Here is an 8,922-nt window from a genome sequence, read left to right on the forward strand (position 1 = left end):
CGTGACAGCTTTTCAATTTAAGTTGTGAGGTTTGGTCCGAGTTGTGCCTGAAATTCTTGCATTTCATTTCATTGCTTATGTACTACTTTAGCATAAGTAATTTTATTGTGCACTATTATAGCATTATAATTATTATGAAATAAAATATACTCTGTCTGATAAAACATGCTGAGTTCTAAAGAAACTCTTCAATTTATGTCATCCCAGCAAAATATCAGCAATAATGGCTAACGAGTATGGAGTACTTTCCGTAGTATCTAAAGTATTACTGCATTACATTAGTGCAGGAGGATTATTAGCACTTCTCTTTCTTCTCAGGCTGAGGAGCCAGCAGATCAGAGGGTTCATGAGGGAATCACTGGGTTCCAGAACTGCTGGGGTGAGATTTGAACTCTGGCCCTCTCACTCCAGATCCTGCCTTGATAATCATCACTCCAAAGACTCTCCTTATGACAGGTAGCAATTAGTTGAACTCACTTTAGAGAATCCAAATAGAATCCAAAATTGCAACCGTTCTCCAAATTAATACATTGTATCATGAAGTAAATCCACCGTATTTATTACTGTTTTGCTTTCATCCACCAGCAGAGGGAGTACAAACTCACCTATAACTGAGTCCAAATCCCAAAAAGAGATTCAGGGAATGACAGGATGAGGCAGGAGTTTAAATCTTGTACGTTAAGAAATACGTTAAGAAATCTGAGACGTTAAGAAATAACATTAAGAAATCTGAGACAGCAGAGGTTAGGTGAGTTAATGCAATTGCATAGGTGGCCAATGGTGGGGCCAGATGAACAATTTGCACCCCCTGGGCTCCAGGACAGGCTGGTTTCACCACCCGCGAGGCTGGTCCTTTCAGTGGATATTAGGTTTCCTTCCTAGCCCACTGGGTGGTCATGCGGAATGTTTCAGAATGCCAAGCCCAATTTCCTTCAAGTAAAGTTAGTGATCATGAGTTTCAGATAAATTTGCATTTGGCTACGGTGAAACACCTGATGATATAATTCTGTAAAATGAACATTAATTTAGCAAATTAATGTACTGCACAAACTAAGTATACAAAAGCAAAACTGAAAGCTAAATGAAGACAAAATTCCTCTCTGGGTCTTTCAGAAACACAACATTAGTTCAGAACTAATTGACTGTTTACAATTGGAGGTGAGAAGGGTGTATTCCCAGATGTCTGCCTGAGACCACTGGACAAAGGGATGAGGTTCAGTTACATTTTGAAAAAATTACAGGCTCACACCTGTAATCCCAGTACTTTGGGAGGCTGGGGCGGGCAGATCGCCTGAGATCAGAGACCAGCCTGGCCAACATGGCAAAACTCCGTCTCTATTAAAAATACAAAAATTAGTCAGGCATAGTGGCGCACGCCTGTAATCCCAGCTACTCGGGAGGCTGAGGCAGATCCTTAGTTGAACCCGGGAGGCAGAGGTTGCAGTGAGCTGAGATCACGCACTGCACTCCAGCCTGGGCGACAGAGTGAGACTCCGTCTCAAATTTAAAAAAGCGGGGAGGAGGGTAAAAAACAAAAAGTTAACCCTGAAAGTTTCCTGACTATTCAGTTTAAGACGCAAAAATTCCAGCGTCCCTGTCGCTTGTGCTCATGCCAGGCTGTCCTTCCACTGCCTGCACACACTCTGCTGGGGCAGGGCCTGACTCTGACTCCTTGTTGGACGGGACTGTGCGATACCGTCTTAGGTTCCACCTCTTCTATGCCTGGACTCAGAGGACACACCTGTTTTGTGTTCATTTGCATTCCTAACTTGTCTTTCTTCTTTTCCTGGTGACCCCAAGAGGTGCTACATTGGTGCCAGGCTCATTTTGGGTATTCTAATCCAGGCTCTGATTGGAGAGGTCTGGTAGCTCCTAGATGTTGGCTGGGACAGGAATGAGTTAAACTGAAATTCTCATTCCGCTATTTTTGACTTAGACGTAGTTTTCTTGATAAGAAAGGCTGTGGTAAGCAGGCATAAGGTGCACAGTAAATATGCAGCCCTTCCGAGTTCCTGGACCCCAGCAGCACCATGGTCACCCATGATAGCCACTTAATGGCCACATGTAGTTCTAAGAGTGAGTCGAGTTGGAGCAAGTTGTGAAGTATCAAGGTTGCTGTTGTTTCGAGTGGAGGCCTAACCCAGGCTTGGCTGGGCACTGTTTTTAGGGTGCTGGTGCTGAGGATCCCTGGGAGCAGAGAAAGGTTTATTTGATTTGGCCAAAGCGAGAGGGTAGGAGAGACGATCTTGGAAGTCCCATCTGCCTATGGACATAATTGAGGCTTTATGAGCAAGGTGGGATGTGGAGCGGAGATCCTATGATGACGCTGCTTGCCTCCCTGGCCCCTTAGCCAGAGAAAAGCTTTGAATGCTGTCTGGAAGTTCTGTCTAATCAAATAATCTGGTTCTGTAAAAGAAAAACCAGGCCACACCTCCAATCCCAGAACTTTGGGAGGCTGAGGCGGGCGGATCACTTGAGGTTAGGAGTTCGAGACCAGCCCGGCTAACATAGTGAAACCCTATCTCTACTAAAAATACAAAAATTAGCTGGGCGTGGTGTGCACCTGTAATCCCAGCTACTCGAGAGGCTGAGGCAGGAGAATCGCTTGAACCTGGGAGGCGGAGGTTGCAGTGAGCCGGGATTGCACCACTGTACTCCAGCCTGGGCGACAGAGTGAGACTCCATCTCAAAAAAAAAAAAAAAAAAAAAAGTTCATCAATCTTTCGTTCAGCTCCTGGAGGGTTAGGATATGGAGATAATCAATTACTAGCGACTCCCCTCCACAAAAGTAACTCCATGTCAGCAAGTGTGTCCGGGGAGAGGAGACGGCAGGGAAAAACAAGCAACACAAACACTTTAGGGTTTTTATACTAGAGGCTCAGTCACACTAGCCTGTCTCCTTTCGCCTTTCAAGGCCAAAAACACAAACCTCCAGCATGCTGTGTTACACCACATACAGGCTGTGAAGATCAAAGAAAGCACTTCCCGAGGCCACTTCTGTCATGCCATCATTTCTGCAACCGACACCTCCACCCTCAGGTCTTCCAGTCTTCCAGCAGTGATCATTCTCAGGAATGGCACTGGGAGTGAAGCAAGCCCCAAACTCGTCCCGGAGAAGGAGCGACAAATATACCCACCCCCTGCAGCCCAGCGGACACCATTCACGGATCACAGCTCTCCTTCCTGCCGAACCTGGATGGAGCCTCAGAATCCTTCTCAACATAGCATTCCAGGCAGCCACCACCAAATGAGGCTTGACACTCAAGTAACACACATTTATCATTCCTGCCTGTCAAAGAGAACCAGAACTGGACACCAGTTAAAGTGGCAGAGATGGATTTTGTTGAGAAACTAACCTGCTGTAATAGGGGAGAAGAGACCAGCACAGAACTGAGCTCAATTTGAATACAAGTGGGACTGTATCGCTGAGCAGCAGGATGGCAGGCATCAGTGGATGGAAAGTCACTAAGAGGAATCATCACGGGTGGGAAGTTCTTGCTAAAGTCACTTTCCAGGGTTTTTGCTGAGAGCAGGCCAGTAGGATGGGATATCAAGAGTTGGGAATTCTTTTGTAGGGGAGGAAACAAATCTTTTCTCCTACTCTCCAGAGTTTGTGGCTGGGGACCCTGTAACAGAAGACAGATTAACAAGAGAAAAGCATACAAATGTATTTATATAAGTTTCACATGATATAGGAGCCTTCATAAAAAAACAAGATCCAAAGAAATGGTTAAATCTTAGTGTTTTTATGCTAGATTGGATGAAGAGTGGAGGGTCGTGAAAAAAATGTGAGCGGACAGAGCAGGAGGTCCATGCTGTCAACTGCGGGACACTTAGCAAAGCCATGCACTTGGATTTCTCTCAGCGTCCCTCTGCCCTAATGTCAAGGACACTCCATCTCTCCCAGTATAAAGAGGACACCCCCTCACTTAAGGGTCATATAATCCACTTCAGGGGAAGATCAGAAAGCCGTTTCGCCAATTCCTTCGGCTGAAATATTCAATATGTCAAGGTTGTAAGCCCCGAACTCCACCACTCTCTAAACTGACAGCAGGATTTGTGATAAAACTGAACTCAGTGAAGACAAACACAGAAGTCCAAGGAGGACACCTGATGGCGAAGAAGGCTCGGAGGAACATGGCCACAGTCTGATTGAGGAGACAGTCTTTGTCTCACCCCAGAGCTAGAGTACACAGCCCTCCCTAGCTACGAAACTAAATAAGCTCTCAAGCAACCCATCTGCAGCCCCAGATAGACAGTGCCTCCTGCACCATCAGCTGCTTTGAACCCAGGCAATTCTAGGCACGTGGCAAGCTGAGTGTTTTGAGCAGAAGGAGGATGAGAGGGCCACAGGAGCAAGAAGGTCTCTCCAACCTTCTCCTGCCTTCCTTTCTCCTAATCCCTAGAGGGGGTGCAGGCAGAGGGGGTTGCTGCCTGCACCCTATCTAAAGCAGGTCATAGAATCTAGAATTCCCCTCCCTGAAGCAAGCCATCAAACGCAGGAACATCACTCTCTGAACTCCTCACCACTCCAGTGAAGACCCTGACGGGACAGGTATCATGCCCTATACCTGGGGTGGGAGAAGGAAGTCATAGACACAAAAAGAATCTGAACAAGCAGGGCTAAAGGAGTTCCCACGTTCATTACCATTAGTCACACTCCCTTTTTGTCCAGTCATGCTTCTCTACGATGATCTACTTTTTTTCATCAGACTCAGCATAAATGTCCACAGTTTTCCCCGGTTCCCTGGGACATGTGAAGCTTTCATTAAATCTGTTAAGCTTTTATCTTGTTAATCTGTCCTGTGTTATGGAGGTGTCATCCATGAACTGAACAGGTGAGGAAAAGATATTACTTATTCTCCTCTGCAGGGCTCAAGGCTCAAAAAGGTATTTTTCAAAAAAGAACTTGAGTCTCATAGCTCTCATTCATTTTTTTCTCAGAGGCTATGTAGACAAAATTGAACAAGCATTTGATAACTTGTTCAAGAAGGCAAAAATATAGGTCACTGAAACCATAGTCATCTTGAATTACTTTTATTTGTCAAACTAATTTAATCCTTGTAATAGTCGCATCAAGAAAAAAGCTTTTATATCAGTTTTCCTACCAGTTGACCACCGTTTTGAAAGTGGGCTATCAGTTACACAGCTCTAGGTGTTTCAACTAATAACCTATTTTGCAGCTGACGTAGAGGAATACGAGTGCTATACAAGAAAGAAATGTTATTTTTCTTTTCTATGGAATTGAGTCCAGAAAAATACCTGTGAGAAAGGCTTTTTGCATGTTCATTTGTGTTGCAGTTTTTCCTTATTAAAAATTTAATGGCTTGGGCTATGTTTTCATATTCAGATCAACTTGGGGTACTTATCCCAGTAGCTATGATAATTAAGATTTTAAATTTAGACACTCTAGAAGAGCACAGATTTTATATTCAATATTCTGCCTCTGGACAATTATTTAGCCAGCTTTTCCCAACTTTGCTCCTCATAAGACCCACTCCAGATTCTGATTCAGAAAGACAGAACTGCCGGCTGGGGTCTTGGTATTTACAATGAACTGCTAGTGATGTTTATAATAAGAAAGCTTTGGAAAGCACCACTCCAGGCAAATACTCGGTTTTAGGGGCTTTAAAAGATTTTCAAAAGAAAACTAAAGGTTTTAGTTCATTTTTATTTTTATTTTTTAGAGACAGGGTCCAGCTCTGTCACTCAGGCTGGAGTGCAGTGGCATGATCATAGCTCACTGCAACCTCAAACTCCTGGGCTCAAGCAATCCTCTCTCCCCAGCCTCCTGAGTAGCTGGGACTACAGAGGCACACCACCATACCCAGCTAGTTTTGTTTTCAAAATTTTTGTAGAGATGGGGTCTTGCTGTGTTGCCCAGGCTGGTCTTGAACTCCTGCTCTCAAAGGATCTTCCCGCCTCAGCCGCCCAAAGTGCTGTAATTGCAGGTGTGAGCCACTGTGCCTTATCAAAACTCGAGACTTTTCAGTACAGCACACACACCAAAAAGAACTATGACAGTCTCTCTGGTGAAGAGGTCAAAGCACTCAGCCTGCCCCAATCCCACGCAGCCCTGCTCCTTCTCTCACAGAAGAGGCAGGGAAAGGGGCAGCAGGGGAGAGACTAAGGACTCTGCAGGCACCCCCAGAAGCCATCGCAGCACCTCCTGCCCAGCTGCACTCCACCAAGTCTGCAGAGGGCTCTGAGGACCAGACCAGAATACACTTCCATATGCATTTCTTCCACGATGCTTTGAGAATGAAGCATCACCCTCTGCACAGTTTCATCGTAATGATTCTTGTATCACTCTTTCGTCTCTCTACAGTGCCTTTGGTAACAGCAGGGATTCCATAGACAAGGACAAAAGCATCTGGCAGCAAGGAGGCTGCTGGAAAGACTGAGGGCGGCAGAGCTGGGAGGATGAATGTGTGAGAAGTGGACAGGTGACAAGAATAGAAGGGAGGAGAGAAGGAACAGACAGACGAGAGCCACTTCAGTGGCGAATAGTGACCTATCCTCAAACCTGTCCTCTCTGCAGACCTGTCTTTCCCAGCTCCTGGAGGCGGGGCCAACCCCCTGGGAGGTGGGGCCAATTCCTGGAGGCGGGGCCAACCCCCTGGAATGTAGGGCCAACCCCCTGGGATGTAGGGCCAATCCCTGGAGGCGGGGCCAACCCCCTGGGAGGCAGGGCCAATCTCTGGAGGTGGGGCCAATCCCCTGGAAGGTGGGGTCAATCCCTGTAGGCAGGGCCAACCCCTGGGAGGTGGGGCCAATTCCTGGAGGTGGGGCCAACCCCCTGGGAGGCGGGGCCAATCCCTGGAGGTGGGGCCAATCCCTGGAGGCAGGGCCAACCCCCCAGGAGGGGGGGCCAACCCCTGGAAGCCACAGCAAGCAGACGTCATTGTCATTGTCGCAGCCTGCTCCTCCCACCGTGGCTTCCGCAGCTTTCCTGCCAGCTCCAAATCTACCCTCAACCTCCAGAAAGCATCTGAGGAGGCTGCTTACATTTGGGATTAAACCACCCGTGATACCCCTGTCAGAAAAATTTGCATTATCCGTGTTGCAAACTAAAAATAAAATCCCTCCCCCGCACTGATCGGACCTCCCTTTTGGCCAAGGCAACTCCAGAGAAAGCCAAAAACTGAGTTCCAGGCCATGATGGAAGGGAGGTCAGGCACGTCTCGTTCTACCTACTTCTTTTGGAACCAGGGCCATGCGGGGGCTCGTGGAGAGTTGAGGAAGTTGATACTAATCTATTTCATGGTGAGGAAGACAGAGATGGAGGTGTTGGCAATGAAATGGATAGTAAGGGGTGATTATAGGAAAATGTTTGAAATTGAGGAATTGACAGGGATCCATGATTCATTAGACATTGAAAGTAAGAAAAAATGTAGTAGGCTGCTTCTCAGTGAGCTCCCAGTAACCCCTGTTTCCTGGAAGTCATGCTCTTGTGGGAGCTCCTCCCCCAGCATGGGCTAAACCTAGTGACTCACTTCTAATGAACGGAATATGGCAGAATAAAGGGTCTCTCTTGAAGACAGATTACAAAAGAACGTGGCTTTCATCTTGGGTGGGAGTAGCCTCCAGAGAGACCCATATGACAATGAAATGATGTCCCTGGACCAGCCAGAGAGGACTAGAGAACTGTCACCAGTCCCATGAGTGAGCTTGGACATGCACGTGTCTCCCAACCCCCTAAGTTCAGCTGTGAGATGACCGCAGCCCTGGTCATCTCATTGAGTGCAGCCTCGTAGGGAACCTGGGCCAGAGGACGCTGCTAAGCCACCTGAACTCCTGAGCCACAGGGACTGTGAACGGATCAAACTATGCTGGCTGAAACCACTAAATCTAGGTAGCATTCATTACACAAAAGTGGAGAAAAAGCACAAGCTTACAAGATGAAAAATAACTTTTATCTCAAATATAGGACACCAGTTTATTTATGTATTTAGAGATAGGGTTTTTCTAAAAATTAACCAATGAAAAAGATCGAAGAAGATTGAAAGAGATCAGAGTCTGCCTTGTTGGACCCCAACGGCACGGGAGCCAGCAGTGGAAGAGGGATGTTCTTTCTCATGGTTAGATCCAGAGACCCACCCGGGGAATTGGTGCTCCCCATACTGAAATCTCAGGCTTGGCTGTACTACAGCCCAAGAGAGAGATGCTCTACAGAAAGACATAGAGGTTCTGCCAGACTTAACGTTCTCTGGTCATTTGAAACTCCTCATACCAGTAGACCATTAGGCAACAGAATGACTTATGATACATGTAGGGTCTTACTGACTTTTGATTGTCATGTGGGAAAAAAGCACTGGTACAAAATTGGGCTGGAAGGAGTATATCTGGAAGTTAGGATATTCACCAGAGAACCCGTTATTGCTGCATGTTCATTAATAACCATGAATGTTCAACTGCAGTAGCCTTAGCCTCACAAGGACCTGGTAATCAGGGGTGAATATTGTTGTTTTCTGCCAAGTAAGCAAATCAGCACCAAAGCTGCCCAAAGGTGAGGGGATTTAGGGTGAGTGGTGAAAGATGGAAATGATGTGTATCACTTTTGGCTTCAAGACCAATATTTTTCATTGGTTACTTTTTAGAAAAACTCTATAAGACCAATCTTTTCATTCTTTTTCAGTTAAAATTGATTTAAACCGAGATGTTTAAACTGATACGGTACTTTCTTCCTGTCTTTTCTTTTATGCTATAGAAGAGAATGTCTACAAGCCAAGAAAATAGGAGAAATCAACTCTGCGGACACCTTAATTTCTAGCCTCCAGAACTGTGAGAGGGTTAATGTCTATTGTATAAGCCACGCAATCTGTACACTTGTGGCCACCTTAGCAAACTAATGCAACCCCAAATGCAGCACCGTTTGTATCTGAAAGTCTGAAACCAGGAAAAAGGTGAAGCAGAATGATG

This window comes from Saimiri boliviensis, chromosome 3, assembly GCF_048565385.1.
Source record: "Saimiri boliviensis isolate mSaiBol1 chromosome 3, mSaiBol1.pri, whole genome shotgun sequence".
In the NCBI taxonomy this organism is placed as follows: Eukaryota; Metazoa; Chordata; class Mammalia; order Primates; family Cebidae; genus Saimiri; species Saimiri boliviensis.